Raw genomic sequence first — 25,157 nt, forward strand, 5'->3', positions numbered from 1 at the left:
AAAGACAGCGTAATGAGGTGTGGGCTGAAGTGGGAAACTCACAAAAATTCAGGGAAAGGACAGACACTGTAGGTCCCAGCTGCCAGAGGAGGCTCCACGGAGTTGTGGTCTTGGAGCTGGGGTTGAGTCGGGAAGAGCATTTTCAGCAGAGGGAATAGTGTGAGCTGCTTCTCCAGGTGCACTGGGTCCCGCAGGCCTGAGAGGGGAGCAGGCACCGTTCCTGGGACAGGAGGAGCCAGGCCAATGAAATAGACCAGAACCTCAGAGGCAGGCCTTCCACAGGAAAGGGATGCCCTTTACCAAATGTCAAAAAGGCAGAGAGGCCTGGGCGGGGGAACCCTCCTGGAGCGATGTTTCCATGAGGAGAGGCATCCAGGGGTGGCTGTGGAAGGCAGACTGGGTTGGGGCTTAATGGAGGGATGGGTGAGAAAATCGAGCCTGAGTCCACACTATTTTTAGATACATTTGGCCCTAAAAGGAAAGAAAGAACGAGGGTGGCAACTGACAGGGGGAAAGAGACACTTGAAAATTCTGGTGTTTTTCTTCTTCAAGACCTGGCAGACTTGTTTAGGGCAGAAAGCAGTTAGTCAGGGGAGGTGTTGGCGAGGAAGGGAATGAGGAGCAAGACTCCCTGAGCACCTGCTGCGTGCCAGGGCCTGTCCTTTTCTGTTTCATTTCTTCCCAATAACCCAAGGCAGGTGTCCCTACTCCGACATCACCTGAGGGAGAGGCCACGCATCACAGCCAGGAGGGCCCGGCTGGCATTTGATCTCCTGCTTGTCTGACTTCAGAGCCCATGCCTGCTACTCCGCAGAGGAGAGAGGAGAGACTTCAGCCACCCCTGGATGCCTCTCCTCACCAAAACATCCCTCCAGGAGGGTTCCCCCGCCCAGGCCTCACCGCCTTTTTGACATTTGGTAAAGGGCATCCCTTTCCTGTGGAAGGCCTGCCTCTGAGGTTCTGGTCTATTTCACTGGCCTGACTCCTCCTGTCCCAGGAATGGTGCCTGCTCTCCTCTCAGGCCTGCGGGACCCAGTGCACCTGGAGAAGCAGCTCACACTATTCCCTCTGCTGAAAATGCTCTTCCCGACTTTCAATCCCAGCTCAAGGACCATATCTCCATGGAGCCCCCTCTGGCAGCTGCGACCTACAGTGTCTGTTCTCAGCAGCTGCTGAATTAAGAATATGGTGGAAAGGCGGCAGCTCAGGCTCCTGTTGGAAGTGGTCTTCAGGTTGAAGGTCTGGTCTGGGGATGGGAGGAAGTCGGAGGAGGTGGAGCCATGGACGTGGTAGCAGAGACTGTCTGAGGCTCTGTGTTGGCCACACCTCGGAGGCAGATGGACCCCATCAGTCACTGTAAGTGGGGCTGATGTGAGAGACACATCAATTCGTTGCCTCCTGCATGTGCCTAGTCCAGGGCTGGGGATTGAACGTGCAACCCAGGTACATGCCCTTGACCAGGAATTGAACCCGTGACCCTTTGGTCTGCGGACTGACACTTTAACCACTGAACCAAACCAGCCAGGGCTAAACTTTAAATTATTTACTTATTATTATTCACATATATTTTTATTGATTTCAGAGAGGAAGGGAGAGGGGGAGAGAGACAGGAACTTCAACGAAAACTTAGCTGTTTTCCAAACATGTGCTAAGTCACGCCTCCTATGCCTTTGCCCATACTGTTCCCACCTCTCACTCTGCTCTCCCTCTCTTCTCAGTCTGGAAAATTCTGACTCCTCCTTTAACATTCAGTTTAAATGTTGCCTCTGCGGAGACCTCTGTGACCCTCCCTGGCAGAACTGGTTGCTCCCTCCCCTTTCTGCGTGCCCTCCCACAGAACTTGGATAGCTCGCCATTAGAGTACATTGGGATCACCTGGTGGGGTAACTGTTTACCTGGCTCTGTCTCCAGCACTCCGTTCAGGCCAGCCCACACCTCAAACCCATCTGTGACTAAAATTAAACTCACCAGAGAGGCAGGATGGAATGGAAAGGCCATGGGACTGGGAGTCCGGCTGCATACCACTCCATCCTCTGTCCTCTTCCCACCTCCCCAGCCTCATCTCCTCCCCAGCCTTCTCTGTGCTCTGACCCCACTGGCCTGCACTCCTTTCCCACTTCATGGCCCTTCAGTGCTGCTCCAGCTGCTTAGAATGCTCTTCCCTGGCTCTCTCTCCTCTCTCAGTGCCCAGTTTTACTACCACCTCCTAAGAGAAGTCACAGGCATACCCCTTCCCATTCTATCATTCTCTAGTCATTCCCTTTATTGATTTACCACAATCCTAACTCTTGTGTTGATATATTGGTTCACTTGTTTGCTGCTTGTCTCCCTGCTAGACCTCGAGGGCAGGGACTTTGACTTGTTCACTGCAGGGCCTGGCACATATGAAGCACAACATTAATCTTCATGAGGAATAAACAAATGAACAGGTTCAGATCCCTGTTCCACCACTTCCCAGCTTTGCCCTTGGATTAATTACCCTCTCCGAAGGCTTCCTCATTTGAAGATCAGGCCTTTCAAGTTGAGATGAGTAATGGAGATTGTGTAAAATGTCTGATTATATGAAGAGGCTCCATAAAAGGTAACTATTATTTGTGAAGTTTTTCTTTCCTTCATCTGAAAAATGCACCCTTTTGCCAGGCTTAGAGACCTGGTGTTTTTCCAAAGAATTTTTTATTGAGCTGTAACAAATGTATAGAAAAGTGCACATACCAATTACTGATATATATGTAGATACATATGTTATACACACACCCACGTAACCACCTCCTAAATTAAGGAGAACATTCCAATACCCAGGAGAGTTTCCATAGTAGTCTCCCCAATCACTCCTCCCACTGAGGATACCTCCTGTTCTTCCCCTCCTCTGTTTGATCTGAGATCATGGCATGTCTAGTCTTCCTTCATGCCATTTCTGACTCATTCCTTTCCCCCTTTTCTCTCCTGAGACCTTTCCTAACAACCATAGACCTCTCCTACCACCAGTGGATGAAAAAAAGGGGTTCTATGGGAAATTGATGGGTGGTAGTCATGGCCCAGGTATATAGCTTCTCTACTAAAAGGCTTATCTTTGCCTTAAGTAAGCCCTATCCTTTGTTTCTGTGAATCTAGGTTAACACACCTTTGAAATGCTTCCTTTTACAACCCTCCTTTTTTTGTTTTTGTTTTTACATATTTTTATTGATTTCAGAGATGAAGGGAGAGGGAGAGATAGAAACATCAATGATGAGAGAGAATCATCGATAGGCTGCCTCCTGCACAGCCCCCACTGGGGATTGAGCCTGCAAGCAAGGCATGTGCCCTGACCAGGAATTGAACCAGAGACCTCCTGGTTCATAGTTCAATGCTCAACTGCTGAGCCACACCAGCGGGCTCATACCCCTCCTTCTAATATGAGTCCACCCTCATATGAGTTCAACAATCTTGTAATTCAATCCCGGCCTTGCTTTCTCCCTCCAGGTGATCTTCCTTATGGTCTCTCCTTAATTTCAAAGGCAAAAAAGAAACTGCAAAACTGTTATTCTCTGGAGGATTTGAGATCTTGCTCCCTGGCATATGTCACCAGTTTGGCTCAAATAAACTTATAAAAATTCTCTACAGGTATGGACATTTCTTCAACACACTAAATCAGAGTTTTCAAATGGGGACATGCAACCCAGCAGAGTGCAAGATGATCCCTGCAATTCCACTCCTGGTATATGCCTGAAAAAACTGAAAACAGGTCCTCAAACAAGTACATATACATGCATGCTCATAGCAGTCACTATGCACAATAGCAAAAAAATGGAAACAGCCCAAATGTCCATCAACAAATGAATGGATAAACAAAGTGGTATATACTTACACGTTTAGCTATAAAAAGGAAGTAATGACACATGCAACCACATGGATGAACCTTGAGAACATTATGCTAAGTGAAAGAAGCCAGACACAAAAGGTCACATATTGTATGATTTCATTTATATGAAATACCCAGGACAGATAAAGCCACGGTGATAGAACACACATATTGGTGGCTACGAGGGGCTGGGTGGGGAGGGGATAGAAGAAACTGTTTAATGGGTAAGGGGTTTTACTTTGGAGTGATGGAAATGTTTTGGAATTAGATGGTGGTGGTGGTGGTTGTACAACCTTGTAAATGTACTAATTGCTACTATAAAATGGTTAGTTTCACCGTATGTGAATTTTACCGCAAAAATTATTTTTGAAAAAATTAAGTAGGCACTTTTTTTTTTGGCACGCTTATTGATCAGCTGAGAGGTTTGAATGAGGCACAGGTTCCTGAAGATTTCTAAGTTGCAAAGTGCAGGACAAACACCTGGGTCAACTGAAAGGAATGGCCTACGGTCAGCAGGTGTGGCTTTGCTGCTCTGCCCTAAGTAGTGATGATGATGAGAGAGAGCTGTAGTAAGTACAGCTGACACGTGTAGTGTAAATGAGCCAGGCACTATTCTAAGTGCTCTACATCTTCAACTCACCCAAGTCTTGCCATGCTATCAGGTGGGTACTAGCATGTTTTCTTTACAGATGAGGAAGCCAAGGACCTGAGGTCTAAAGGACTTTTCCCAGTCACAGATGAAGAAGTGGCAGAGTACAAATTTGAACGTAGGCAGTTAGACTCCACAAACTGAAGTCTCAAACCCAAGGCTCTGGGCTAAGTGATTTCTATTATTTAATCCTATGAAGTAGGTGTTGCTGTTATGTTAAAGAAAAAAAAACCACACTACAGGCCCAAAATGTGTCACTCATATTAAAAGCCCATGATACCAAACCTAGACTTGATACCTGATCTAATTGCAGATTCAACCTCTCCCACACACTATTTTCTGGTCAAGCACCAGTAAGGTAATCTGTCACATAGGCCCTTTCCACCCGCCTAGGAAAGAAGAGGCAATCTGCATGATAAAAACCCTTTCCCTTCTCTTGCCCCAAAGAAAAGATGTTACTGCCCCATCACCAATAGCTCCCTTGCCCCACCCTTCTTCTTATAAAAACCTTCCATTTTGTACCCCTAGGAGCACCTTTCTAGTTGCTGGATAGGATGCTGCCTGATATCTCTCAATAAGGCCCATTAGATCTTCAAGATTACTCAACTGAATGTTTAAAAAATATATATATTTTTTATTGATTTTAGAGAGAGGGAGAGGGAGAAACATCATCATGAGAATGAAACATTGATAGGCTGCCTCGTGCACGCCCCCTACTGGGGATTAAGCTGGTAACCCCGGGCATTTGCCCTGACTGGGAATCCAACCCGCAACCTTTTGGTGCATGGGAGGACCCCCTACACTGGGCTGAATTTTGTTTTTTTAGTGATTCCTATTTTTTTTTTAAAAAAACAACACCCCTCATAGGTCCTCCATATTCATTGCCTTCATCTTTCCCCTGCACTTACTTTCATGTTGGTCCACATGCTCCAACATTATCTATCTTGCTTCACTTTCTTTTTCTTTGTATTATTATGACATGAATATTATTTATACTTTCTTTTGGCCTCTCATTGCTAGGTTTTTTATTATTGTTGATTTCCCAATACTTAGAACAATGTGTGGTACACAATAGGCTCTTAAAAATTTAAACGAATGTTGCACACAGTAGTTGTGCTCCTGTGTTTGAATAAATTATACCATATATGTTCTATTTTTAAAAATATACTGTCTTGGATTTTTTTTTTTTAAATCAGTACATAGATCTAGCTCAATTAAAAAAAAAAAGATGTTTTATTGATTTTAGGGACAGGGGAAGGGAGAGAGAGAGCAAACCATCACTGGTTGCCTCCCTGCAACCTGGGTATGTGCCCAGACAGGGAATCAAACAGGCAACTTTTGGGTACAGGGTACAAGGAAAAGGCCCTAACCACCTGAGCCACACTGGCTAGGGCTGGCTCATTCTTTTTAAAGATATAGATGATAGATCTTCCATACTGTGGAGATAGTTCTGTTTATGCAACCAGTTTCCTATTTAATCCACATTTTTTTCCGAGTGTATCTCTCATGCAAACAATATGGCAATAAACATCTTTGCACGTACCTTTTTGTGCATAGGTGTTCACATTTCTTTTTTTTTTTTTTAAATATATTTTATTGATTTTTTTACAGAGAGGAAGAGAGAGGGATAGAGAGTTAGAAACATCGATGATAGAGAGACATCGATCAGCTGCCTCCTGCACAACCCCCACTGGGGATGTGCCCGCAACCAAGGTACATGCCCCCGACCGGAATCGAACCCGGGACCCTTCAATCCGCAGGCCGACGCTCTATCCACTGAGCCAAACCGGTTTCGGCTGTTCACATTTCTATACAATTCGTACCTAGACGTGGCATTGGTGGGAGAAAGGGTCTGCACATTAAAAATGTCCATTATCAATTGCCCTCTTCATACCCATTCCTGCCAGTTGCTGATTGAGGGCGGGTCCACAACACTGGATATTACCACTTTTTAACTTCTTGCCAATCTGATGGGGGGCGGGGCGGGAGGGGAGAAAGGAACCACCAATTTACAGATGAGGAAACTGAGTTTTAGAAAAGTTGAGGGACTTTTCCACATAACCGGTAAGTGGTGGAGTCGCGATTTGATAGCCCTAGTGCCCAACTCTGGAGAGGATGCGCCAAAGCTGGACAGTCGTCTAGGCTGAGCATCCCGGCCTTGTGATGCTGGCAAGTTGGCCTTTCTCCCTCTGGCCTCCGACCCCCGGGAGGCGGCCAATCACGGGCCCTTCCCAGCGGCCAACAGCCTCTCCCCAGCGCCGGCGACTACTCGCCCTACAGCCTGCCCCTCTCCGAAATGGCGACCAGCTGGACGGCGAGGCCACGCCCCTTCTCGGGGAGGCGGGGCCTAAACTCAGGCCAGAGCGATAGATGCCCGAGCCAAGTTTGAAGTTGCCTGCCGGGCGGGCTCGCGCAGGAGCAGAGAGACGGTGGCGCCGCAGGTCGGGAGGAGGAGCACCGAGCGGAGGGCTCGCTCGCCGGGGCCGCCCGAGAGTTTCTTCATCGCGGGCGCTGGGGCCGCCATCTTAGATGGAGGGAGTAAGGCGAGAAGGAGCGTGAGACGAGAAGGGTTCCCTGCCGCTCTCCTTGGGCCCCCAAAGAGGGCCGGCTGGCCGGGCTTTGGGGCGTGTGCCCTGAGGCGCGCAGCACGAGTGCGACGATGCGGGGGCTGCCCGGGGCCCCGTCCCCTGGGCTGGGGACGCGCCGAATGTGACCGCCTCCCGCTCCCTCACCCGGCGCGGGGAGGAGGAGCGGGCCAGACGCTGCCGCCCGGACGGACGACGGGACTCGGAGGCGCCCCGGCTCCTTCAGGTAGGCGGCGGGGCCGAGGCCTGGATGCCGGGGGAGACGGGCGGGCGGCGGGGCCGAAAGGCTCGTTTCCCCCGTCGGGCCGGACTGGGCGGCGCTGACGGAGTGGCCCCACGGCGGGTGGGTGGAGAAGGGCCCAAGCCAGGCCGCTGTCACCCCGGTAAGCGCTGGCGGGCGGGGACCCCGGGGCCCGGTGTCATGGCCGGCGAGCCAAGTTCCCACATCTCCACTCTTAATTTCCTTGCGTTTCGGGGGAACGTGCCAGCGCCACCCCTGTACCCCGTGCGCATTCCTCACGTTTTGGTAATGGGAAAAATCCGCCCAGAGCTGCCCCGTATTGTGTTGTCACTCAGATGAGCTAATTCCTTTTCTTGGGCGAGGGAGGTGGCGCCGAGTGTGGGACCCGAGCCTGCATCTTCTCTCGAGGTCCGTCACTCAAGTGACAGCCTTTTCAGGGAAGACGAGGGGAACCCGCGACCCGCGGAGGGCGTGAGAGGTCGCTGCCCCGCCACAAAGGCATAGGGACCTCGAGGTGCCTTTGGGTTTCAGGACTCTGTGGGTTATTAACGACAGGCCTGGGATGCTTGTACCGAGCGTTGGTCTCGGGATGCTTTGGAATGAAGACCCAGGGCTGTCTTTTGTGTGGAGTGAGAGCCGCCGGGCCGTGTCGGTTCTGCAGCGGCATCGGAGGCTCTGCAGCGCTAGGCGATGCCCAGCGAGAGGGGTTTGGACTCCAGGAGAGGCGAGGCGAGGCGAGGCGGCTGTGTTCATTCATTGTTCTCTTTCCAGGGCTCTGGGTGTGCCTCTGGTATTCATTTTTCTGGTGGGAAGAATGATAGGATCTCCCTCTGTCTCCTGGAGACGTGACCGGGTTCTAGAGGATCGCTTAATCCATGTAGGGATGAAGTCAGCGCGCGTTCATTAGTATTTCTGCTAGCCTTTTCCTTTGTGGGCGCACTGGGGGTGGGGGGCGGGGGGGGGGCGAAATCTACGCTCGGTTGGCCCCCAGGGCGTGAAAACAATGCGCCGTGATAGGGATGGGCTTACCGAGCGCTGTGGGAATTCGGAACTAGTTTTTCCTTGGGGGAGTTGGGGAAGCTTGTCCACTGGAGGGGACTTTTGCACCGAGTTTTGGATGAGTCAAGTGCTCACCAGGTGAGGAGGGCAGAGCTTTCTAAAGTGAAGGAACAGCTGGTACAAAGCGTTAGAGCCGTGCTGGGGTTGGGATGCGTTTGGAGAGCAGCAAATACATAGTCTGGGGTTGCTGGAAGGAAGTGGTGAGAGATGAGGGCCTAAAAGAAAAAGGTGTCTAGATTGTGAAGGCTCTTTGTTGAAGATAGTGAACTAGTTTACTAAATTTGGATTATTTTAAATGTGTGGCTTATTCTTTTTTTCTTGCTGATGACTAATTCCACCCCCCCCCCCACTTCTCTTGATGATGTTGAAGCTGATAGTAATTGAAAAGATTTACTTTGTTAAACCCAGTTAAGAATATTTTTGATAAGTGCTTTACACAGTGAGTAAACTGAACTCATATTCCCAGAGACTCTTGCAGAAGATAATGCTAAAGCAACGATTTTCAACCCGGGTGCCATGGCACACTGGTGTGTCTCAAGAATTTTTAAAACATGCAACACCTGCCCTGGCCGGGTAACCCGCTCAGTTAGAGCATTGTCTCCATTGGACTCAAGGTTGCTGTTCCTTCTGTCTTCCCCCTGGCACATACAGGAATCAATGCAATAGATAAGTGGAACAAGTAGTCCATGTTTCTCTCTCTCTCTCTCTCTCTCTCTCTCTCTCTCTCTCTCTCTCTCTCTCTCTCTCTCTCTCTCTCCCCATCCCTCTCTTTTCCTAGACACACACACCCCCTTCTTCTCTCTCCCACCCTCCCTTCTCTCTCTCTCTCAAAAAAAGAAAAAAGAAAAAAAGAAGCAATGCCTGACTATTTAGTCAGGGGCACTGTTCCTTAGATTGTCAAAAAAATGACAACAGCCAGCCAACAATATCTGTCCTGTGTGAATTAATCAAAATCATATCCTTTTTTTTTTATCAGAAAGGCAAAAAGTATGTTATTTTTTTTGTGTGCCACATAATTTTAGTATTTAGTTTCTGTGTGCTATGAGATGAAAAAGGTTGAAAATCACTGTTTTAAAGTTATAACTTGCTCACAGAAATGTTGACTTTATAAATGTAGTCCACTGTATTCGTACTGCATTTTAAACGGCTGCTACCCAGTCATATAGAAATTGGCAGGTTATGTAAAACATCTGAAAAAGTGTAGAACGCAAGTGAGTGTTTTAAGTTTAGTAAATTGTTTTGTACAGTAAACTATCTTTGGATTGATTCCATGGATTCCAGTTCTGTTATAAAGTCTTTAGCTTTATGAACTTGATTTCCCCAAAACAGGATTAATGCTATGTTAAAGTGTTGTTTATTATCATATTAACAGACTTCAGCTAACAGTTTCTAAATCTTTCTTGAGTTGTGATGCTTATATACCACTGAAGAACATTAAGATTCTCTTGATGTTGATGGAAGGAGCCTAGACTTTGGGTGGAATATATAGATGATGTATTATGAAATTGCACACCTGAAACTTATAAAGTATTATTAACCAATGTTATCCCCCAAAACTTGTCTTAAGAAAAAGACTCTTTTGGCTTATTTTCACTCTTATCACTTCAAGGACTAAGCTGCTTAAATTGCAACAGAAGCATTTGACCCAGTTGAACACTGGATACTTGGGAAAATAAACCCATTACAGTTTCTGTTGTAAAAGCTTATCTTTTAGGTATGTGGTGTTTATGAGCATAAATCATAGTGGAATTGCTTAGTCTTGTTAAACTCTTGTCAGTAGTTGGAAAAAAAAAAGTGTATGCCTTCAAAGTAGAAGACTTGTGAAATACATTAAAATATTTTAAGGGATTTGGTTTTGCAGAAGAAAACAGCGAGAAGCAGATTAAGCTGGTCATTTATGATGAAAAGTATCAAAAAGATGAAATGGAGAATGTTTAAACATCAAGTGTTGTATTACAACTGCTCTGAAACTAGTTGCCACTTGTGAAATCACAGTAGGTGGTTTTCTCTGAAGATTAAAAACTTCTTGGAAATTAAATTTGACTTTTCCAGAAGCACTAGATTACTTATTAAATGGAAAATATAATTAATTACTTCAAATTACTATTTTAAGTAGTCTGTTAGTAGATGTATGGTTCTATTGCACTTTAATTTCAGATAAAACTTTGTTGATAACCTACTGCCTAAAAATAGAAAAATGTTACACGAGGGAGTGCTTTTGTTTTGCATATTAGGAACATAATGGGCCATACATAATAATCCTGGTCTTGGGAGGAGCTTGTTAGCCAAACAGCATGCCTTAAAGTCGATTTGCAGAAGAGAATTTTAAACATTGCCTTTGAAAGGTAGCGGACTAATGTGACAGTAGGGGGTTTATGAAACCATAAAATCGTGACTTGAAAAGTTTGTGTGTTTTTTTTAAATTGTGCAAAATCATGGAAGTCTCATTTCTTCAAAACAAATGACTGTAGTTGGAAAATTGCTCACCTTGACTAAATTAATTGGAAACTAAGGAACACTGGGCTGATTTAGGATGGGTTTGTAATTAGGTTGTCTTATTTTGTGTGTGTATGTGTGTTCATGCATGTGTATGGATGGAAAAGGATTCCTATTTAACTAGGTTCAAAATGTAATACCAGATATTTGTGCTAAATTCAGTTAGTATTTCATGTGTAGGGCTAAATTAACCTTGCTTATAATCTTCATGATAGTAATGGCTGGGTATTTTATTCTTGCCTTAAAGTTGTGAGTAAAATTCCGTAATAATGTATCAAAGTTTTCATCTTTAATTTTACATTGGTTGAGTCATCTGTTCCTACATTTCTCCCAGAATACCTGTGTAGCTCTCAGTGATTTTAGTAGTTAATTTCAGATGTTAACCTTTCTTCTAAAATTACTCCTAGGATTTCATTTTAACCAAGGAAAATGTCAAGTGGGTGTTGTTTCTTTGTTACTGGTTTTGGCTCAGGCTATCTGAAGTCTCTTTGGCAAATCACTCACAAAGTATATTAATTGCCTCACATTCCAATCAGTGTACATAGTTTTTCTTGAGGAACACTTGACACATAGTTTTATTTTTAGACCAGATTCTAAGGGATTTTATTGGGTGGGATTAACAATTCTAAAACTAGTTTAGAATTTTAAAACTTTTGTGACTAAGATTGTTTACATTTTTGGCTAATGAATGAGAAGCAGCAGGCAGTGGTAATTGATGGCAATCAAAACCCAATATCTGATTGCTTATGAGGACCATGTGAACTACACCAGTGTCATTTTCTCTTTTTACTTGTTGGATTTTATTTACTGTCATTTAATAGCAAGAATTAAGTACATTGCCCTAGATGGTTTGGCTCAGTGGATAGAATGCCGGCCTGGGGACTGAGGGGTCCCGGGTTTGATTCCGGCCAAGGGCACATGCCGGGGTTGCAGGCTTGATCCCCAGTGGAGGTTGTGCAGAAGGAAGCCTATCCATGATTCTCTCTCATCATTGAGGTTTCTGTCTGTCTCTCTTGCTCCTTCTCCCTTCCTCTCTGAAATCAATAAAAATATATTTAAAAAGAAAGAAAGCAAAAGAAAAACTGGTGAGGGAAAAAAAATCTTAAAAAAAAAAAGTTAAGTACATCTTTACTGTGTTAGTTAAGATGTGTGTTTTATTTTTTTTTAAATCAGTCTCTATGCAGTCTCCACTTTCCGTCATTGGTTATTAGGATTCTCTCCAGCTAGTCTTCAGTTGATTACTCAGGGTGGCTTTTTTAAATATTTTTTTAAAATATTTTTTTTATTGATTTCAGAGAGAAAGGGAGAGGGAGAGAGAGAAACATCAATGATGAGAGAAAATCATTGATTGGCTGCCTCCTGCACACGCCACACTGGGGATGGAGCCCACAATCTGGCCATGTGCCCTTGACTGGAATGGAACCTGGGACCCTTCAGTCTTCAGGCTGACGCTCTTATCCACGGAGCCAAACCAGCTAGGGCTTTTTTTTTTTTTTTTTGTATTTTTGTTGTAATTTCAGTTTGGTCCTGCGAGTGTAGCATCCACTTATCTGCCGCCATTTTTAGTCTCAAGAGGTATTTTTTCTTTTTCTTTTTACACTCTCAATCTGCTATGGAAAGCAAGTTTTCTGATTTCTTGGAAGCTACTTAATACTAGGCATCACATTTGGACAAAGTATTCACCTTTCTCCATCCCTGTACATTTCTAATGGAAGAGTCAGTCAGGCTAGTTAATGTTTAACTATGCTAATATGTCTTTAAATTTATGAGTTTTCATTCTTAAAATGGGTATTTTGGAGGCATCCTTTTCAGCCTTAGATAACTTTTAACATTTTCCTTTACCTAGGCTTGAGATAGATGAAATCTTAAGTTTTCCTGGGAAGAATGTGACTCTTTGTGGCAAATCTCATTAGGAAGCTCAGAGCTTCTGGATCCAGATCATTCAGAAAGGAGCTCCCATTTGATTTAAGAAAGTTTGTTTACAATAGAAAGAAACTGGAAAGAGTTAAAATGTTCAACAGTAATAAAATGATTATGTAAACTGGTATAGCCACTTGATGAAGCACTATGCTTTTCATTAAATATGACACGTATGAAGCATTTATGACATGGAAAATGCTGAACACCAAAATTAATGTATCTGGAATATAAAAACCTAAAACAGTGGAATATTATTTAGGAACAAAAAGAAATGGTGTACTGATATATTCTCCAACATGTATAAACCTTACAATCATTATGTTGAATGAAAGAATTCAGGCAGAAAAGACCACATATTGTATGATTCCATTTATATGAAATGTTCAGAATAGACAGATCTTCAGAGATAGACCATAGATTAGTGGTTACTAGGGGCTGGAGGGAGTGAGGATCAGGCAATGATTGTGATAGGAATTTTTTTTGGGGGGGAGGGGGTGATGAAAATGTTCTAAAATTGATTGTGGAGATGGATGCACAAATCTGTGAATATAATAAAAACCATTGAATTGTACAGTTTAAATATGTGATTTGTATGGTATGTGAATTGTATCTTAAAAACTACACATAAGAAGAAAAAACATGTAGATGTTAACAATGGTTGTTGAACAGTAGACATAAGGATAATGTTCCTCTTTATACTTTCCATATTCTCTGAATATATTGCTTAAAAATAAAAAAATACATTTAATAAAATTAAATCAATTTATGGTATGGGCCCTTATGTCACTCACTACATTCAGTCACTGTCAGATTACATTGACAACTATATTTTTTAGCTTCTTTCAGCTACTTTCTACTTCAGATGAGTTCTGGCTTAGAACTATTTGCCTTTACTGTTAAGCCTCTGAACTGAACTCCTTTTTTTTTTTTAAATCCTTACTCAAGGATATGTTTTTTTTTAATTGCTTTTTAGAGAGAGAGGAAGGGAGAGTGTGAGAGGAACAATATCGATCAGCTCCCTACCATACACGTCCTGACTGGGAATCAAACCCACACTCTGGGTATAAGCCCTGACCAGGAATTGAACCCCCAAACTTTTGGTATATAGTACAACACTCCAGTCACTGAGCAACCTGGCCAGCACTGAGCTCCTTTTCCTTATGTTTTTCCCCATGCCAGTGCATTATCCATTATTACTGCCAGATTCACTTTCTTAATGTGCAGATTTTTAAAAAAATGAAGTTTTAATAATTTTTTGAATCGATAATATAGTCACATGCCACAAAATTGAAAGGATACAGGAAGTTATGTTGTGCAGAGTAATGCTACCTTCCTGTTTGTTTTGTCCCCCCAGTTACCCAGCTTTCTTTCATGGAGAAGTCTTATATATCCTTTTTATGATGATACAAGAATATTCAAGTGTAGATGTACTGGCCTTTGTGCAAATCTTCCAAGAGTTCCCTCCATTACCTATCAGAATACGCATACAGTTCTTGGTTCTGTGTCTTGCTAGCATGGATTCCTCATACTATCTTTAGTGGAATTAAAAAACCATTTTTATTAGCACTTAAGTAGATGCAGGTTACTGTGCTTGGTGCAGGGTGAATAAGGTAAATTCCTGCTTTCAATGAAGAGAGATTGGCATGATTTCCTTACTTTTATCTGTTCCCTTTTAAGAACCATTTTGAATACCATCTTCTGAATATTTCATCCTGATCTTTTTCTCTTCTCACTTATTGTTATTTCCTTGAGCCCTGCCTTAAAACTCTTTGTATTTATTTTTTATGGCCTTTATCATATAGTCATTTGTGAGTTTACCATTTCCTTAGATTATAAGCTCAAATTAATGCTTCCAACTCAATGATCAATTCCTTATTTAGTGATACTTGTGAAAAAAAATTTTCCTTTGAGAGGCTGAGGAACCAGGTCTGTGTGTTTTGAAAGTGTTGAATCTAAATTCCAACACTTAATAGTAGGTTTTATTGTTGCAGAAGACCGGGAAAAAAACCAAGCAACGCTTTGAGAGTTTGGAGTTATACTTTAATATACACCGGTGGGCTTAGAGAAAAATGAATGCAAATTCTAAGCAGAGCAACAAGCGGAAATTTTCTTTTTATTAAAGAGCCAGCCCTATGTGTGCTTAGTGGTTATCTCGAGGGAAGCTTGTGGCCTTGAGAACAACACAGTTCTATCCAATTAAAAAATACATCTGGCATGGCATGAGAGTATGGGCGTATCTAGTCTCTGGCCTACAAGGTCAGACAGCTAAGTTTATCTTCCTCATTATTCAAGCAGGCTAAAGCAGGCTAGAAAGCAAAGTTGTTTTTTTTTCAGAATAAGGGGCTGTATAAAAAATAGCAGAGTTGACTTTACAGAATTAGGGACTATCTAAATAGCAGAGAATTTCAAACAGTAGTTTTACAAAACAGGGTTTAGCCTTCTCATGAGATCTTTATTTAAACTTAAATTGTTTGTATAAGTACTTTTTGGTACTCTGCTTTGTAGACTTGATATGTATTTATTGTGGTACATATTTTGTTAAAGTGTTTGTTTATGTTTCTCTTTCTTTTCATAGAGGACTGTATCTTAATCACCTCTGAATACCCAGATTTTAGCACAGTGGCTAGCCCTGATTGCAGCTTTATTTGTTGAATATGTAAGGTGCTAATAATGTTTATTGAATTGAATTTTTTGTATTGATGTCTTACATCTCTGGCTAGACTTAAGCTCCTTAAAGGTAGGTCATGTCTTACTTTTGGTTATAAATCTCCAAGTCTTAAAAGTTTGTGTATATACATAAATATGGTTAATATGGTAAATTTTGTTATATATAGTTTACCCCACCCACCAAACATTTCAGTGGCATTAAGTACATTTACAACATTGTGCAATCATCACCACTATTTCTAGAACTTTTTTGTCATCCCAAACAGAACCTTGTACCCATTAAACAATAACTCCCCATTCCTTTTATCCTTAGCCTCTGGTAAACTTTTCTATATTCTCTCTTATGAATTTGCTTATTGCAAGTACCTCAAATAAGGGAATAACACAATATTTATAATTTTATGTCTGGCTTATTTCACTTAGCATGTTTTCAAGGGTCATTCATATTGTACCATGTGTCAGAATTTCATTCTTTTTTTAAAAAAATAATAGTTTTTATTGATTTTTAGAGAGAGAGGAAAGGAGAAGGATAGAGAGATAGAAATATCAATGAGAGAGAAACATCTGTTGGCTGCCTCCTGCACACCCCCTACTGGGGATCGAGCCCACAACTAGGGCATGTGCCCTGACTGGGAATTGAACTGGTGACCTCTTTGCTCATGGGTCGATGCTCAACCACTGAGCCACACCATCTGGGCACAGAATTTAATTCTTTTTTATGACTAAATAATATTCCTCTGTGTATGTGTAGGTAATATTTTGTTTATCCATTTATTTATCTGTTGATAGACTCATGTTGTTTCCACCTTTTGGCTACTGTGAATAATGCTGGTATGAACATCTATACTAATAAAAGGGTAATATGCTAATTAGACGGCGGACATCCTTTTGGACAAAGCTGCGGCAGCTGCTGCTACTGCGAGGGCTGGGTCGAGGCTCAGGCAGCCGCGGTGGCTGGCAGTGGCAGTGGCAGTGGCAGTGACAGCGGCATGATGGAGGCGTCGTCTTCCCCTGATCAGCCCCGTCTTCCCCTGATCAGCAGCGAGGGGGTGATGGGGGCGGTGCCTTTCCATGATCAGCCTGTTGCCTCCCGCAGAGGAGTGGGCCTAAGCTGTCAGTAGGACATCCCCTGAGGGCTCCTGGACTGTAAGAGGGGGCAGGTGGGGCTGAGGTCCCCCCACCCCCCTGCACCAGGCCTCTAGTTGGTATATATAAGTGTCTGTTTTTAGTTTCTGCTTTCCTTTGAGTATATGCCTAGGAGTGATCATATGGTAGTTCTGTTTAACCTTTTGAGGAACTGCTAAACTGTTTGCACAGCACCTGCACTCTTGTACATTAGTGCAGGTGCTGTACATTAGTGCACCAGCAATGCATGGAAGTTCAAATTTCTCCACATCCTTGCCAATGTACATGGTTTATCTTTTTCTTTTTTTAATAACTGTTCTAATAAATATGAAGTAGCTCTAGGCTTTTTTCTTTATGCTAATTATATTTAACTAGAGGCCCATGCACTGGAGGGGGGTCCCTCAGCCTGGCCTGCCCTGCCCCCTCTCACAATCCGGAGCTCTCAGGGGCGGGAGGCGACCCGGCGATCAGGGGAAGGTGATGCCCCCATCACACCTCTGCTGCTGCCACTGCCGGCAGCACAAGCCTCGGCCGGCCCTGGGCAGCCGCGATCCAAGGCTTGCCTGTGTCTTAGGTGTCGGCTGGGCAGCCGCCATCTGAGGCTTGTCTGAGCCTCTGGGCGGCTGCGGGGCTGGGGGGCTGAAGGCGGGTCCAGCTGCACTGTGCGCCTGCCACGGGGCTGAAAGGACTGGGGGACTCCGGCGGGGCTGAGGGGATTGGGTGCTGCCATCTTGTTGCTATGGGCGCTGCCATCTTTGTGATGGTGTGATGGTCAATTTGCATATTCCCTCTTTCTAAGATAGGATAGGCAAACCAGTAGCTTAGAAGTTAGACAACTGTTTTTCTTCCTTATAAATAAATTTTTTCTTTCTTATAAATATATTTGTATATAATATTCTTCAAAGAGATAAATTACACAATTAACGACATCTTTTTTGAAAAGAATAAAGGTTTTTGATAAGCTGGTACATGTAGTTGTTGTAACCACCTTTCTTTATATGCTCATACCCTTTTGTTTTTTAAGAAGTTTTTTCAAAATTTTCACTAAGGATATGTTTTTATTGATTTTAGAGAGAGTGAAAGGGAGATAGAGAAAAACATTAATGTGAGATAGAAACAGTGATTGATTGCCTCCCTTATGCACCCCAGGGATCAATCAGCAACCTAGGTATGTGCCCTGGCCTGGGAATCAAACCTGCAACCTTTTGGTGTACAGAAAGATGCTCCAACCAACTAAACCATCTGGCCAGGGCATATCCTTTTAATCTAAAATGTATTCAGTCAACTAGTGAAAGATGATTTCAGTTAACCATGGGTGATAAGATATATTAAATGGAAAAAGTAGGGCACTAAGTATAAGAAGATCCCGTTTTTATAAATAAAAATATTTATAAGTGTATATCTATGCATAGAAAAGACAAGATACATATGTCCACAAATATTGGCAAGAGCCATCTATATGTTATTTATTTTTGTATTTTTCCAACTCCCCCACCCCCAGAACAGGTATTCTGTAATCAGTCAATGTATCTTTTTAAAGATTAGTAGATTGGGAAATATAAATTACTGCTAAAACCTTTATATGTATGTATGGTATTATAAGCATAGAGAAAATCACCAAAGAATGTTAGGCTGTTAATATAGGTTACTTAGTGGAGTTAGACAGAAGAAGAAAGGGAAGGGGTTAAAAAAAGACCCCTAATTTATATATTATTTAGGTGCTATAGAAAAAATAAAGCAGAGCAAAAGTTTTATAGGGAACTGAGGATGGGGACATTTTGCTATTTATAGTGGGTGTTTTTGTAAAGTTATTATATTTAAATATTTAAAATAAAAGGAAAATGAAATTGTATAAAAAGTAAAAATGGCCGAGACCGGTTTGGCTCAGTGGATAGAGCGTCGGCCTGCGGACTCAAGGGTCCCGGGTTCGATTCTGGTCAAGGGCATGTGCCTTGGTTGCGGGCACATCCCCAGTGGGGGGTGTGCAGGAGGCGGCTGATCGATGTTTCCCTCTCATCGATGTTTCGGACTCTCTATCCCTCTCTCTTCCTCTCTGTGAAAAATCAATAAAATATATTTAAAAAAAAAAAAAGTAAAAATGGCTATAGTCTTCATCATTAGGTTCGTTTCCTTCTACACTTTTCCTCTATTCTCATTCCCTGTAAAACAATGACTGATTTGGAGATTAAAAGCAAAACTTGGGTTAAAAAGGATTCAGACAAAGTAACTTAAAATCAAAATAATGAAAAACTAATTAGTTGCAAGAGTTAAAAATGAAATTGGCTAAAGTCATATTTCACTGTGGAGCTAACATAATTATGTTTGAACTAGCTGATTTTTAACTTGTATTTTAAAATTGATTGCCTTTTTTTAACAGAATCTTCAAAACTTGGGCAGTCCCTGCTTGTTAATTTTGAGAAGGATAGAGTGTCCCATTTTTCTATGTGCGTTTATGCTGGCAAGTCATCTGATGAAGGTATCAGTTTGTGGTCAGAAATTGAGAAAGAGGAGTGAGGAAACTAAAAATATTGACACACACACCCCACCTTGCAGTGTATCAGAGTGTCCTTTTGGACTGGTTGGGAAACTATAGCCTAATCCAAATAGCCTTTTCCAAAGTAGACATATTGTTTCCTAGCTTGGATGAGATGACATTTGATTTTTAAGGGTGTGATTCTTTTGTTTAAAGAAACACTTTTTAAAAAAGTGACCCGTAAAGATAATAGCTTACCTTTATTGACTGACTATACTTAAGATTTTGTCTTAATTCCCTTAATCTTCCCAACAACCTGGTGATGTAGTCACATACATTATCCTATTTTAAAGAGGAAGAAACAGGTTCTGCAGAGGATCTCTGGGAATATGGATACAGTTTGCAAAGAGCAAATGAATAGATAAGTGCCAGTCTTACTCCCCTAAGTAATGTGAGAGCTAAACAAGGTCTTTCAAAGTTGGTCTGTACTTTGGAACCTGAAACTTAATTTTTGGAATACAATAGCATAGTGATTAAGAGCTTTAGGCTTTGAACTCAGAAAAACCCAGGCTGGAGGATTAAGGTCCATCTTGAAGAGTTCCTGATTATTGTAATCAATAGAACCATCATTGATTGTATAACAAATGATATTAGGTAGCATTTACTATCTCAGGCTAACACTATGTACTTCCCATATATTATTTAATCCTCACATGTTATAAAACATGCTAAGTAGAGAAGAAAGAAATATGTCTTAAATTTAGATGTCAGTAAGTAAAATACTATTTAAAAATACAGGCGTTATTTACTGTATTCAGGCCATTTATGCCAGACATAGACTTTTAAAGCTCTTTGCTACTAGTTACTCCTCCTCTCTGCTTGTGAAGGAGAAACTCAGGGCAGCTAAATAATATTACAATAGAATTTTAACTGGAGGGTAGTGCCTAGGTCAGTGGTCGGCAAACTCATTAGTCAACAGAGTCAAATATCAACAGTACAACGATTGAAATTTCTTTTGAGAGCCAAATTTTTTAAACTTAAACTTCTTCTAACGCCACTTCTTCAAAATAGACTTGCCAAGGCCGTGGTATTTTGTGGAAGAGCCACACTCAAGGGGCCAAAGAGCCGCATGTGGCTCTCGAGCCGCAGTTTGCCAACCACGGGCCTAGGTTATTTTGATGTATAGGAATTCTTTTGTATTGACTAATATTTAGAATCAGTGAGTCATGGTTTTTAAGTTCAGAAGTCTTCTAATTTATCTAATCTGGGGAAAATTTTTTTGGAATAAGGATAAAAAGGAATGGCTTAAAAATTTATGGACTCTTCATTGTATTTGTCTTAAATTGTATCCATTTACTGCAGATTATAAGAATTAACTTTCTGAATAAGAGATTATGTTTTTTGATACACCCTCTGTTCTATATTACTTAGTAGATAAAAAGAAAGAAAGGCCGAGTTAGAAAAAAAACATTAGGAATACTAGGATAATGAATTTAAATTAAATCATGTATTATTTAGAAATGAAATAAACATCTCTTAAATATGAAGAAAAATATAAATTTGTGATATATAAGACCATGGTGTAAATGTTCCTTTCCTCTACTTACAGGTCTGATGCATTACTTATAAACTCTTTAAAAGTACTACAATAGTAACATCACATAATTAAATCACTGTGTTATAGAACTGCACTTAAATGAAGATCTGAATTTTTTATTTGTTTTGCTTCTCTTAAATTTTCACTAAAGCTTTTTCGTTGTTGTTGTTAATCCTCACCCTGAGGATATTTTCCCATTGATTTTTAGAGAGAGTGGAAGGGAGAGAGAGAGATGGAGAGAAACATCGATGTGTGAGAGAGACATCTATTGGTTGCCTCTCACATGTGCCCGACTAGGACCGGGATCCAGCCTGCAACTGAGGTACGGTGCTCTTGACTGGAATCAAGCCCAGGACCCTTCAGTCCTTGGGCCGATGCTCTATCCACTGAGCCAAGCCCGCTAGGGCATCACTAAAGCTTTTGAACTTTTACATTTTCTTTATCTAAAAAAGAAGTAGAAATACTACCTGCTTTACCCTGTTTAACAGTCCCATGAGATAGTGGTGAGGAGAGTTGAATAAACTGTAAAGTTCTATAAAATTATAAGGTCTGTTGATTGAATAAACTTTCTGGAATCAATCTTTTTTTTAAAAAAAAATATTTTTATTGATTTCAGAGAGGAAAGGAGAGGGAGAAATATCAGTGATAAGAGAGAATCATTGATCAGCTTCCTCTTGCATGCCTCCCACTGGGGATCAAGCATGCAACCCGGGCATGTGCCCTTGACCGGAATCGAACCTGGGACCCTTCAGTCCATAGGCTGACGCTCTATCCGCCGAGCCAAACCAGCTAGGTGTGAAACCAATCTTAACCACACAGAAAGTATTGCTACATTCTCAGAAACTAGGTTTTAGGTATATTCTCTTAAAACCACATTTAAACACCAAAGTGCTTGGCTGCGTTAGGTATTTTTGTTCTGCCACTTAATATAAGTGAAATATAAGTTAATATTTGAAGAAAAACTAGAAAGTAAGGTTTTTCAGAGTAATTAATAAACTCTGATTTATGAGGCATTTTTGAGGAAAATTGAAAATGCCTGTGTGTTAAGTATTTACATTATTCAGTGTGTGTGTGTGTTTCCCTACTCAAAAAGGGTCAATAGTAAGATTTATGTGGCTGCTTGACCTAGCTGAGGTAGGGAGAGGGTGAAACAAAGTCAACTTTAACCCTAAATTTGCCTATTTCTTCTTGATTCTTTTAGGCAGAAGTTTTAGGATGTTTTAGTTCTTGTATGTTTGAACTCCTGAAAAGCTTTGTGGATTAATCAGGATTGCTATAATTGTGGGTTTTTAAAATAATTTTTAATTGATTTCAGAGAGGAAGGGAGAGGGAGAGAGAGAGAAACATCAGTGATGAGAGAGTCATTGACCAGCTGCCTCCTGCACACCCCACCCTGGGGATCTTGCCCCGAAACCCAGGCATATGCCCTAGACTGGGAATTGAACCGATTCATAGGTCGACACTCAACCACTGAGCCACGCTGGCCGGGCTGGTTTGTTTTTTTAACCAAAAGATGGGGCCACCTTTTAGGAGAGGAGCTGTGTGACAAGAGAATAAATCAGAAATGTTGAGTGAGTGCTCTAGTATGGTTTATATCTCCAGAAGTCGGTAGGGTAGAATTTCCAGGCACTTATGCCTCAGATTAGGCTTTAAAGTGGGAGATGGACTTTAAAGGATAGAACTCAAATCACTTAAAATTATACCCTAAGTACTGCTAGTTACATTTACATAATTGTAGTCTTAAAAGATTTGACTTGTCCTGAGGCTACTTAACAGTATTTTGTATGTGTGCTGCTCCCTAGTAATATTGCACCTTAAACATAATCCTGCTTTTAAAACATTTTTTATAGCATTTGATAAATTCAAGCAAAGCCAATGAGACCCTCCTAAAGTTTTTGAAAAGTTTATTTTGTTTTCTAACTTATATTTTACTAATCGAGCACTAGTAATTCATTTTTAGAAATGCCTCTGAAATTATTACTAGAGCTGGGCCGCAGTGTGCAGTGTGAGCAGACTGAAATGAATGTATTGAGTTTAAAATGCTTTTATCACAACTCATTGTTCTCCTGGATTATGAACATCAGAATAAATTATACAAATGTCTTTTGTAAGATCACTTTGAACAGTTTATTGGGAATTGTACCAGGAAATAACTTGATTTCTTGTAAAATTTTTAACAAGTCACTTTCACAAACATAGTGTGGCCCCTATATTTACTACCTTCTTACTTTGTTTGATATATAAAATGTTTGCATACTTGAGTGTTCTTACCTGCCATAAGTGGTTTCTCATGGTGCTTTGTGTAGATTGGGGCATGCAGATTGTGGGAACAGTTTTCAGAACTCTGCAGACTCTGGAAATACAGTACAGCTTTTTGCCTTAGCCAACAGAAGGTGACTTCTCTGCTGATGCTTGGGGGTTGAGTGTTGGTACTGTGCTCTTAATGGCCATTTGATTTGTTGCCTGAGGATGGAAGTGCAATATTATGGGAGGACTTGTACCTTGCCTTTTCAGTGTTTAGACTTAAACAGGTAATTAATCATTTCTTTATTTTTAAAATGTATTTTTATTGATTTCAGAGAGGAAGGGAGAGGGAGAGAGAGAGAGAGAGAAATATCAATGATGAGAAATAATCATTGACCGGCTGCCTTCTGCACAGCCGCCACTGGGAATCGAGCCCGCAACCCTGGCATGTGCCCTGATTGGGAATCGAACTGTGACCTCCTGGTTCACAGATTGATGCTCAACCACCGAGCCACGCTGGCTGAGCAAACTCCTTCTTGAATAATTCAGAAATATAGAAATGTTCAGAAACACTAAACTTTTACTGTAAATCAGATTTTTAAAACCAGGAATACATTTCCTGAGAGTTTCCATGAACAGCATGCACCAGTACAGCCAGTGAGTTTTCTCCTATATGTTTAGCGGAAAGCTCTGAAGCAAGAGGCCAGTGATTCCATCGCTTTACTTTCAAGAAATAAGATTATCCCAACCAGCATGGTTCAGTGGTTATGAACCAGGAGGTCATGGTTCCATTCCCGGTCAGGGCATATGCTGGAGTTGTGGGCCGGATCCCCAGTGTAGGGCATGCAAGAGGCAGCCGATCAATGATTCTCTCTCATCATTGATGTTTCCATCTATCTCCTCCCTTCTCTGAAATCAATAAAAATATATTTAAAAAATAGTTCTAAAAAAGAAAGGAGTTTGAGAAATTTATATTGCACCATAGAAATCAACTAATTTGCTGTGACATTCAACCGTTGACATTCAGCTGTTCTTATTAAGAAATTTGCTTCATTCTTTTACTAAAATGGAGAATTATTCTTAAGGGTACAATATTATGGCCTGTGGTGTTTGGCCCATAACAAATAGAGAGAAAGTAGTGATTATCATTATAGTCATTTGCAAAATAATGTGAACATGTAGCAGTTCTCTCATTTAGCTTTTGCTAGTTTTGGAAATCCTGGAAGCGTTAACAAAATGTTAAGCTTGTTTTACTGAATTACTCCTGTTTATTGTTTACTTCTAAATTTTACTGTATTACTCTTTATTAATATTACTCCTTAATTGTTTACTCTTTAATTCTCAATTTTACTGAATGTCTGCTTGGTTTCATGGTGGCCAATTTACATACATGAAGAATATATATCCTACCTAATAATAGACAAATATGCAAATTGACCATACCTCCGACACACCCACAAGCCACACCCATCGTCCAATCAGAGCGAGTATGCAAATTAACCCAAACCAAGATGGCTATAACCACAGAGAGCAAGGTTTCCTAGGTAACAGAGGAAGCCAAGCTTTCTGCCTGCCCTTGCCAGGCCTAAGCCTCCACTCAAGCTACAAAGTTTCAATTATAGAAGGTAAACAAATTCAAACAGAAATGGCGGCAGATTGGAGCTTGAGAGAGCAGGCCAGGGTTGCTCCCGGCAACAGGGGAAGCAAAGCTTTCTGCACACCCTGGCCGGGCCCACCCGCTTAAGGCAACAAAGTTTCAATTATAACCCCAACAGAAATGGCTGACGGCCTCGGAGGGAGCCCCAGGCTTGGCTCCGCTCTAGGCTATAAAGTTTCAATTGTAGAAGGAAAATAAATTCCAGATACCAGGGCCTCCGCTTGGGTTGCCAGGGGGCGTGGCTGGCCTGCAAATGACCACAGGCCCCTCGCTCAGGCCGCCCCACGCCCCAAGGGAACCCCACCCTGATCAGGGAAACCCTTCAGGGCAAACCAGCTGGCCCCCACCCCTGTACCAGGCCTCTATCCTATCTAATAAAAGAGTAATATGCAGATTGATCATCACTGCAACACACAATATAGCTGCCCCCATGTGGACACAAGATGGCCACCACAAGATTGCCAGCAGGAGAGGGCAGTTGGGAGGCACCCGGCCTTCAAGGGAGGGCAGTTGAGAAGGACCAGGCCTGCAGGGGAGGGCAGTTGAGAGGGACCAGGCCTGTAAGGGAGGGCAGTTGGAGGTGATCAACCCTGCAGGAGAGGGCAG

At 42.1% G+C, this 25,157-nt stretch overlaps 1 protein-coding gene across 2 annotated transcripts in view; it reads left to right on the forward strand.

Annotated features, from left to right (window-relative positions):
* The first annotated feature begins 6,919 nt into the window (after nt 1-6,919).
* Nucleotides 6,920-25,157, forward strand: part of RAF1 (Raf-1 proto-oncogene, serine/threonine kinase) — an 80,276-nt gene continuing 62,038 nt past the window's right edge. Inside the window, exon 1 of one of the 2 annotated variants that reach the window (XM_028127519.2) lies at nt 6,920-7,298. The gene's annotated coding sequence lies outside the window, so the exon portion shown is untranslated. The remainder of the gene's footprint in view (nt 7,299-25,157) is intronic. The other variant, XM_008152223.3, reaches the window with a different exon arrangement.

Source organism: Eptesicus fuscus, chromosome 18, assembly GCF_027574615.1.
Source record: "Eptesicus fuscus isolate TK198812 chromosome 18, DD_ASM_mEF_20220401, whole genome shotgun sequence".
In the NCBI taxonomy this organism is placed as follows: Eukaryota; Metazoa; Chordata; class Mammalia; order Chiroptera; family Vespertilionidae; genus Eptesicus; species Eptesicus fuscus.